The sequence below is a fragment of the Phascolarctos cinereus genome, unplaced genomic scaffold (genome assembly GCF_003287225.1).
Source record: "Phascolarctos cinereus isolate Bilbo 61053 unplaced genomic scaffold, phaCin_HiC Scaffold_726;HRSCAF=1367, whole genome shotgun sequence".
Taxonomy (NCBI): Eukaryota; Metazoa; Chordata; class Mammalia; order Diprotodontia; family Phascolarctidae; genus Phascolarctos; species Phascolarctos cinereus.
Window position 1 is genome coordinate 188,117,369 of NW_027556098.1, and position 10,432 is coordinate 188,127,800.

Sequence of the window (10,432 nt, forward strand, 5' to 3'; positions counted from 1 at the left end):
AGCAACGGAAGAAGTTACAAGGATAAAAGACAATGTAAGCAACCACTCTTAAACATTTAGAGCTAACACAAAGTAGAATGTGTGAGAGAGAGACAGGCAGACAGACAGACAGACAGAGGAAGGGGAAGGGAGGGGAGGGGAGGGGAGAAGATAGGTGAGGATAGGAGAGGAGAGAAGAGAAAATAGTTAAGCTTGCCTAAAATTCTACTTTACTGCCTAGCCCCATAGGGGTAGAGCAACCTTTTCCCCAAGAAATCACAAGACTATATTAACACTGAATTCCTGGTTGATTTCACAGTGCCTGCTAATTCAACACAGTTGATCAGGCATCTGGGATCTGGATCTTGTTGGCTGAGTTAGCTGCTGCTCAGGGTCCTTAATGTCTTCACTCATTGGTTGAGGGCTATTTTTAATGAATCCTTGAAATAAATTTCAATTCATTTTGTAACGGTATTCGGTGTGGTCATGTCTTATACCTCCTAATTCAAGCAGAGCACTGATTGGTTTGTCCATTAAGCTAATGAGGGAGGGAGAGAAATAACTACTTTTATACCATTTTGTGGAAAGTCCTAGGAAATCTAGATTTAATTGAAAGGTTCAGCAATCCTCCAAATCTAAGTTTATCTGGGTACTTAATATGCTTAGTACCTTCAGAATTACCTTCCTCCCTTGTGTCTAGAAATGGAATCCTATCTAAGGACTGCAGTTTCTTTTAGTCCCCTTTTGTCCAGGAAATGATTTCTGAAGTCTAAAAACCTGCCATAGCTATCCTAGAATGAAAGCCAAGGGATTCCTACAACACAATACTGCTATAGGAATTCACATGGCTGGAGGGAAATTAGATGTTATTGTTCAACAAATAATAAAAGGTGCTGTTGATGAGTAGAAAACAGAATGGGGGATCCCATTGTATCTTCTGCCTAGGAACATTTGTACTTTTTCCAAATAATTTTTTAAGTGTCTTTCTGACTTTTGTAAATTTAATTTTACACTTTTTAACACACTAAATAAGCACCACCTAATAGTAGGTGAAGTAGTTGATTACTTCACAGTATGGTTTGAAGGCCTAACTATGCAAATACAAATGCCTGCCATTTTTGCCTAGGACAAAACCACTTAACATTCTTAACTACTTTTTTATCACAGTATTTGTCAGAATGAAGTTTATTAGGGAGTTTTTGCTCTGCCTTTTAACAATGCTTTAATTTGTTTCTACAATCATTCATTCAACAATCACTTACTAGATAATGCCTAATATGTGTAAGCTGTGTGAAACCTAAGCAGTTAAAATAGGCTTTATGAAAGTATCCATTTTTTTATGATGCTTTTGCGGATCTGCTTCTTGATTCTCAGTGAAAACACAATGTGAATTTTTCTAGGTTTTGTACAGATCACGGCTGATATCTTCAGTAGTAGATGTGGATGCTGGTTGTAGATTCACTTTTGGGATTGTGATGGGCAGAATCCAAGTCCTATTCTTTGTTATGTAATTTTTTTTAAAATGGTAAAAAAAAAAGCTTTTTCACAAGATCAACAAAGTAAAAGAAAGTACATTTTGAGGACATTTGGAGTATTTTTTTGGTTGTTTTTTTTTTAATTTGGCTAGGCAATGAGGTTAAGCGACTCACCCAGGGTCACATAGCTAGTAAGTGTTATGTGCCTGAGGCTGGATTTGAACTCAGGTCTTCCTGAATCCAAGGCCAGTTCTCTATCCACTTTGCCACCTAGCTGCTCCAATTTGGAGCATTTTTAAAGCTAATTGTGAATAAAATGTATTTCCTATTTAACAAAATCAATGTTTAAATAATAGTTAATATATGTAATATTACATTAATATATATAATATTACATTTCATTTACAACCCAATGGGAGAAGGATTGATGTGATTTTCTTGTAAGCTGTGCAGTTATTTCAATAAAATAAATAACTTGTGGGAACATATCTACTATGATGTTGGCAGAGTCAGGGCAAGTGTAGTACTAATAACTAGCCAATCTAAGCTCAAAGAAATACAAAGAACTTTTTCCCAGTGATTAATTATTTTGCCACACAAAAGAACACCTGGACTGTGAAATAAGAACACACAAAAATGCTTACAATTGCTTTTGCATTGTACTAATTAAAAGAAAATTGGAGGTATCTGTGTCTAGTGCTTGAAACTAACTTGTGGGAAAATATTATGGGGGAGGCAATAAACATTTATTAAGCATCTACTGTGTGCCAGGCATCATAGTAAGCACTTTACAAATATTTTCTTATTTGATCCTCATAACAGTCTTGTGAGGTAGGTGCTATTATTATCTCCATTTTACATTAAGGAACATGACCCAGGGAGAGGTTAAGTCACTTGCACAGAGTTACACAGCTAGTAAGCCCCTGAGACCATATTTAAATTCAGGCCTTTTTGACTCCAGTTCCCTGCTTTCTGTCCACAGCATCACCTAAATAATGTGGGCACTCTATCTTTCTCAGTGATTTCATTACTATCTCCGTGGATTCTAAATGTACCTTTCCTTAGTATTTTCTGCTGTATGGATTCAAATTTTGTGATGCTCTCCTTACTTCTTGGCAACATTTGAAAATAATTGCAGTTTTTCTTCTGACTAGATAATAACCATGTAAGATGCAAAAAAGGAAATTTGTATTCTATGGCTGTGCTTCGGGTCTAGACAGTTACAGATGTAGTAAATATAAGACAATTGAATCTGAAATGTACAGCTATTTATGCCTTAAGAATTTCTACGGTTTGCCTCTTGGAAAGTGTCTAACTTCATAAACTTATAATTAAAGGAGCCAGTATAATGCCCAAATCAACATGTTAAACAGAAACTACCCTAAAAGCCAAACACCAACAATACCTCTCAATACCATTATAATTAATTTTTTAAAAATTATTTTGAGGAGGGCAGCTAGGTGGCACAGTAGATAGAGCACTAGCCTTGAAGTCAGGGGGACTAGAGTTCAAATCCAGCCTCAGACCAAACACTTAACACTTACTAGCTGTGTGACCCTGGGCAAGTCACTTAACTCCAATTGCCTAAAAATTAAAAAAAAAATTAAAAAAAAATATTTTGAGGTTTTCAACCTTTTAAGGAATAGTGGAAATCACAAATGATTTTAATAGTTTTTCTAAGTATATCTTGCTTATTAATACAAAAAATTAAACATAAAAATTACCTAATATAAGTAGAATTCACATTTAACATTTGGGTTGGGCACTCCCCCTTAAATTAGAGAAAAATATATATCTATAATGAAAGATATTTTCAAAGTAATATATTTGGAGAAAAACATTTTCTGAATGTTATATTCAAGGTAATTTAACTTCATTGCTCAACAAATAATAAAAGTTACTAATGGAAAGGAAATAAAATAGTTCATCTCATTGCATCTTCTGTCTAGGAACATTTGAAATTTTTCCAGGAAAATATTTCAGATGTCTTTCTGGTTTTTGCAAATATAATTTTATACTTTTTAACTTACCCAACTGCCTGGTTTATTTATGGATAAGTAGTGTAGGTGGCCACTTACCTGTTATCGTGTGAAGGCCTAGTTATGCATAACTTCCTCCCAAATGCCTGCCTAACACTAAACCATTGGAGATTCACTCTTTTTGTATAAAGCATTGTGTTTCTAGGAGTTCCCTGTGAGGGGAAACCCAGGAAGTCATTGCAAACCATTAGTAATATATAAAGGAAAGAGGGGAAGAATGAGGGAGGGAAGATGGTTCTGCCTAAGGGAAAACCTATGTCTGTAAACTGAATTGATTATGCAGTTTATATTACATGTGAATTAAATTTCTTTCATTTTTTTAATCCATTCAATTAAACTTCTTACTGGATCAATAATATTGCAATAAGGCACTTGATGAATGGTTGTAAGAAAAAAGTAAGCATGTAGGGGCAAAAATTGAATGACTTGAGAGGATTAAAACAATGCCCCCATACTAATAGTAGAAATCATTGTAGGCTAATTCAGGAGTTGAACACAAGCACAATCATTAAGGTTTTTTACTGAGAAGAATAGGCAGCTTAATTAGGGGTCAGTATAAAATAAAACAGCTTACCTTGAATGAGTTAGTCAAATGTCACTGTTATTTAACAGTTTTTGAAAGTGTGCAAAACTATGGCAAGAATCACAAAATAAGCTTCTTATCACTGGAAGGACTTTTCTAGACTATCACGTCCAGTTGAGTATTTGACAACAAAGAACGGTGAAGATTTTAAAGAAAAAAAAGCAATACCCCATATTGCATAAGTATGACTTTAGTATATGAATTAAATATTTGAGTAACAATCCTTTTAGGAGACTCAATGTATCCAAAATCACAAATGCATTTTTTAGGGGAACTCTATCCATTGACACATATCAAAACCCTTTCCATATCATTCCAGGATATTTTTTTAATTGCTGAGGAATTCAAAACAACAACAACAAAATGACCTATATATATATTCTATCTTCTGGGAGCCAAGATAGTGCAGTAGAAAGTAAGTTGCTCTCATCATTCTATATCAACCTATGAAAGCCCAGAAAATATCACCCAAAGAAAAACTCTGGAACAGCTGAACCAGAAGAAAGACCAGGTGCAGCAGTCCAATATCCCAGGTAGCTTGAGGGATTAAGAGGAAAGGCCCCTCTTGCCCTGGGGGAAGGGAAGCAGTACAGATTGGGAGGTGTCCCCAAAAGCCAGCCTAAATCCTCACCTTAGCACATGAGGAGGAGATCCTGAAACCCAGGTGATGGAGCAGGCAAACACAAACACCTGGAGCCCTGAGTGCCTCAGTGAGGGATGGGGAACTAGTGGAAACCAGTTCAGAAAGCACCAGGTGCCTTGGCATTCTACAGCAGTCTCCCAATGCCTCTGTAAAACTAAGGGAAGCAGTGCTCCAAGGGTCCCCAGGCAGATAAACATCCTGAAACATCCATCTGAAAGGAGCTGAAGAAAGTGAAAGGAAAGGAAAAGCAGGCAACCTCCAGGGGCCAGATCACCCAATCCTAGCCCGAGAGTTCAGGTGTTGCTGGTTCTAGCCCAACACCAGATAAGCTGCTAGAACCCTACAGCCTCCAAATGCCAACATCAGAGGCCCCAGCACACAAAACCAGTGACTAAGACCTAGGCTCCCAACACAAGAAGCTTGGGTCAGTGCCCTCTGTTCCCCAGCAGGAGAGCTCAATCTCTTTAAAGGCCAGGAAATAAGCAAACACCATGAGTAAAAAGAATCATACCACAGATTCATATTATGAGAACAGTGAAGATTGAGGTAGAAATTCTGAAGAGGACAACATTGTCAACAAATCCACATCTGGAACCTCAAAAGGGAATATGAACTGTTCTGAAGCCCAAAAATCCTTCTTAGAAGAGCTGAAGAAGGATTTTAAAAGTCAAATGAGAGAGGTAGTGGAGTCCTTAAAAAATGCAATTTCCAAACTAGAAAAAAGGACACTGCAGAAACAGGTCCGTAAAAAATAAAATTGGCCAAATGGGGAAGGAGGTACAAAATCTAATAGAAGATAACAATTTGTTAAAAATTAGAATTGGACAAACTGAAGCTAATGACTCTATGAAAGAGCAAGAATCAGTCAAACAGAAACAAAAAAGAAAAAGAAAGAAAAAATAGATGAAAATGTAAAATACCTCACTGGTAAAACAACTGACCTGGAGAATGAATCCAGGAGAGACTATTTTAAAATTATTGGTCTGCCTGAAAATCATGATGAAAAAAAGAGCCTGGACAATATCTTTCAGGAAATTATCAAGGAAAACTGCCCTGAGGTCCTAGAACCAGAAGGTAAAATAACCATAGAAAGAATCCACCAATCACCTCCTGAAAGATATTCCAAATTGAAAATACCAAGGAATATAGTAGCCAAATTCCAAAATTACCAGGTCAAAGAAAAATATTGCAAGCAGCCAGACAGAAACAATTTAAATATCATGAAACCACAGCCAGGATTACACAGGACCTTGCAGCTTCTGCATTAAATGACTATAGGGCATTGAATATGATATTCCATAAGGCAAAGGAGCTTGGATTACAATAAAAGATCAACTACCCAGTGAAAATGAGCATGATCTTTCAGGGGAGAAGATGGATATTCAATGAAATAGGGCACTTTCAAACCTTCCTATAAAAAGACCAGAGCGCAACAAAAAATTTGATCTTCAAATACAAAACTCAAGAGAGACATAAAAAAGTAAACCAGACAGAAAAATATGATATGTTGTTAATAAAGGCAAACTGTTTAAATCCCTACCAGGGAAGAGGACACTTGTAACTCTTGAGAAATGTATATATGGAGTGGACATAAGTTGACTTTAATGTAATGATGAAAAAAAATCTAATCAAGTAGGTTAAATGGATCCAAGTAAGTGGATTAATCTGATCTAAGAAAATGTACCAAGAGAAAAGGAAAGGAGGAGTCAGGAAAGGGTAAATTACATCACAGGAAAAGGCACAAAAACCTGTTACAGCAGAAGGAAAGAAGGGAGGGAGATGAGTATTATTTGAACCTTACTCTCATCAGATTTGACTCAAGAAGGGAATAACATAATCATTTAGGTATAGAAATCTAACTTGCCCTATAGGCAAGGGGGGGGGGGGAAGGGAAAAGAAGCAGTAAGGGTAAAGGGGAAGAAAAGGGAAGGGGCTAATAGAAGGGAGGAGGGAATGAGGGAGGTGGTAGTCAAAAGCAAAACACTAGTAAAGAGAGAAAAGGAGAAATGAGAAAGAAAAGCATAAATGGAGGGAAAGGATGGAAAGAAAGACAAAGATAGTAATCATAACTGTGAATGTGAATGGGATGAACTCTCCTACAAAACAAAAGTGGATAGCATAATGGATTAAAAACTGTAATCCTACAATATGTTGTTTACAGGAAACACATCTGAAAAAAGAGCTACACACACAGCATAAACGTAAAAGGCTGGAGTAGAATACATTATGCTTCAGCTGAAGTAAAAAAAAGTGGGGGAAGCAATCCTGCTCTCAAACAAAGCAAAAGCAAAAATTGGTCTTATCGAAAGAGATAAGGAAAGAGGCTACATCCTCCTAAAAGGTACCAAAGACAATAAAGTAATATCATTACTAAACATACATGCTCCAAATGGTATAGCATCCAAATTCTTAGAGGAAGAGTTCAGGGAGTTACAGGAAGAAATAGACAGCAAAACTATACTAGTGGGGGACTTCAACCTCCACCTCTGTGAACTAGATAAATCTAACAACAAAATAAACAAGAAAGAAGTTAAGGAGGTGAATAAAATATTACAAAAATTAGGTATGATAGACCTCTGGGGAAAATTGCAGGCAATAAAATAAACCCACATAAATCATCAGCATTTCTATATATTACCAACAAAGCCCAACAGCAAGAGACAGAAAGAGAAATTCCATTTAAACTTACTGTAGACATTATAAAATATTTCAGAGTCTACCTACCAAACACACCCAGGAACTTTATGAACACAATTACAAAACACTTTTCACAAAAAATAAAGTCAGATCTAAATAATTGGGAAAATATCAGTTGCTCATGGGTAGGTTGAGCTAATATAATAAAAATGACAATTCTACCTAAGCTAATTTACTTATTCAGGGCCATGCCAATCAAACAACCAAAAAAATATTATATAGAGTTAGAAAAAATAATAACAATTCATTTGGAAGAACAAAACGTCCAGAATATCAAGGGATCTAATGAAAAGAAATGTAGGGGAAGGTGGCCTGGCCATTCTAGATCTTAAATTGCATTATAAAGCAGCAATAATCAAAACTGCTTGGTACTGGCTAAGAAATAGAGTGGTGGATCAGTGGAATAGGTAAAGTATGCAAGACACAGTAGTCAGTGACTACAGTAATCGATTATTTGATAAACCCAAAGACCCCAGCTCTGGGAGAAGAACCCACTCTTTGACAAAAACTCCTGGGAAAACTGGAAAAGAATATGGCAGAAACTAGGCATAGATCAAAATCTCACACCACATACCAAAATAAAGTCAAAATGGGTTCATGATTTAGATATAAAGGCTGATACTGTAAGCAAACTGGGAGAGCAAGGAATAGTTTACCTATAAGATTTATGGAGAACAGAAGAATTCATGACCAAACAGGAGATACAGAACATTACAAAAAGCAAAATGGATAATTTTAATTACATTAAATTGAAAAGCTTTTGCACAAACAAAGCCAATGCAACCAAGATTAGAAGGAAAGTAGAAAATTGGGAAAATATTTTTACAACCAGTGTCTCTGATAAGGGCCTCATTTCTAAAACATACAGAGAATTAAGTCAAATTTCTAAGAATACAAGTCATTCCCCAGTTGTTAAATGGTCAAAGGATATGAACAGGCAGTTTTTAGATGAAGAAATGCAAGCCATCTATAGTCATATGAAAAAAAGTGCTCTAAATCACTATTGATTAGAGAAATGCAAATCAAAACAACTCTGAGGTACCCATCACACCTACCAGATTGGCCAACATGACAAAACAGGCAAATGATAAACATTGGAGAAAATGTGGGAAAATTGGAACACCAATGCATTGTTGGTAGAGTTGTAAAATGATCCAACCATTTTGGAGAGTAATTTGCAAGTATACCCAAAGGGCTATCAAATTGTGCATACCCTTTGACCCAGCAATAGCACTTCTAGGGCTATATCCCAGAGACAGCATACAAATGGGAAAAGGACCCACATGTATAAAAATATTTATAGCAGCTCTTTTTGTGGTGGCAAAGAATTGGAAACTGAGGGGATGTCCATCAATTTGGGAATGGTGAACATGTTGTAGTATATGAATGTATTGGACTACTATTGTGCTATAAGAAATGATGAGCAAGCAGACTTCAGAAATACCTGGAAATACTTGTATGGTCTGATGCTGAGTAAACTGAGCAGAACTAGGAGAACATTGTACACAGTAACAGCAACATTGTGAGATGACTAATATTGATAGACTTAACCCTTCTCAGCAATGCAAGGATCTAAGACGTCATCAAAGGCCTCGTGATGGAAAATGTTATCCCCAAAGAAGAAAGAACTATGGAGTTTGAATGCAGATCGAAGCATAGTATTTGGTATTTTTTGTTCTTCTGTGGTGTTTTGTTTCCTATTTCTGGTGGTTCCTCCTATTGGTTCTAATCCTTCCTTACAACATCACTAATGTGAATGTATGTTTAATAGGAATGGATATGTGTAGCCTATATCAGATTGTGCGCTGTCTAGAGGAAGGAGGGGGAGAAAATTTTAAAACTCAAAAGCTTATTGAAGTCATTGTTGATAATTCAAAATAAATTAATAAAAAAGGACCTATATTCTAGTGGTTTAGATGTTGAACTAGAAGTAACCCCATATAGTCCTATAATTTTATAGGTAAAAAAAAAATGGACACTGGAGGAAGTAAAGTGAATTACCAAAGGTGACAAATGTAGTGAATGGCAGAGCTAAGATACCAGGTAAGGTCCCATGACTCTAAGCTCAGTAGAGAAGTTTCACATTCTTTCTACTATACTACATTGAATCTTCAACTTTAGCTAAGCTAGTTCTTAGATGACAGATGAATTTTCTCTAACTAGGATTTTATGCAAGGACCTTCCTGCTTTGTAGAGTCTACTAGAGTTTTTGTTCTCTACGGAACCATTTTAAGAACCTGGAACCAACCTCCATGGGACATTTAGGGGTCAATAATACTGATAATGATGATGATGTTGATGATGATAGTGATACTATTACTACTACTATTGCTACTGCTACTGCTACAGCTACTACTCTTGCTGCTGCTGCTATTACTACTACATGTTGTTCAGTTGTTCAGTTGTGCATGATTCTTCATGACCCCATGGACCATACTTTCCGTGAGGTTTTCTTAGCAAAGATACTGGAGTGGTTTGCCATTTCCTTTTCCAGTGGATTAACACACACACACACACACACACACACACACACACACACACACACACTAACATTGGTTAAGTGACTTGCCTAGGGTTATACAACTACTAAGAGTGTGAGGGCAAATTTGAACTCAGGTCTTTCTCACTGCAGTTCCAGCATTCTATCCACTGAGCCATCTAGTGACCTCCTAGGCAAACAGAGGTTAACTGACTCACCTGAAGTCACAAAGCTAGTAAATGTCTTCTGCTGTATTTTAACTTGAATCTTCCTGACTTCAGGCCCAGACAGCTATCCACTGAACCATGTAGCTGCTTCTACTACTACTTAAACATGACAAGTATTATTAACCCCATTTAAAAAATGTGACAATCAAAGCTCCAAGAGCTTGAATGGCTTGCCTAGAATATGGCTTCTATGAATAGAAAGGATTTTGAGTTCAAATGTAGTGTGTGTGTGTGTGTGTGTGTGTGTGTGTGTGTGTGTGTGTTTATGTGTGTGTATGTGCAACTTCCACAAAATGTTACCTGATGTCGT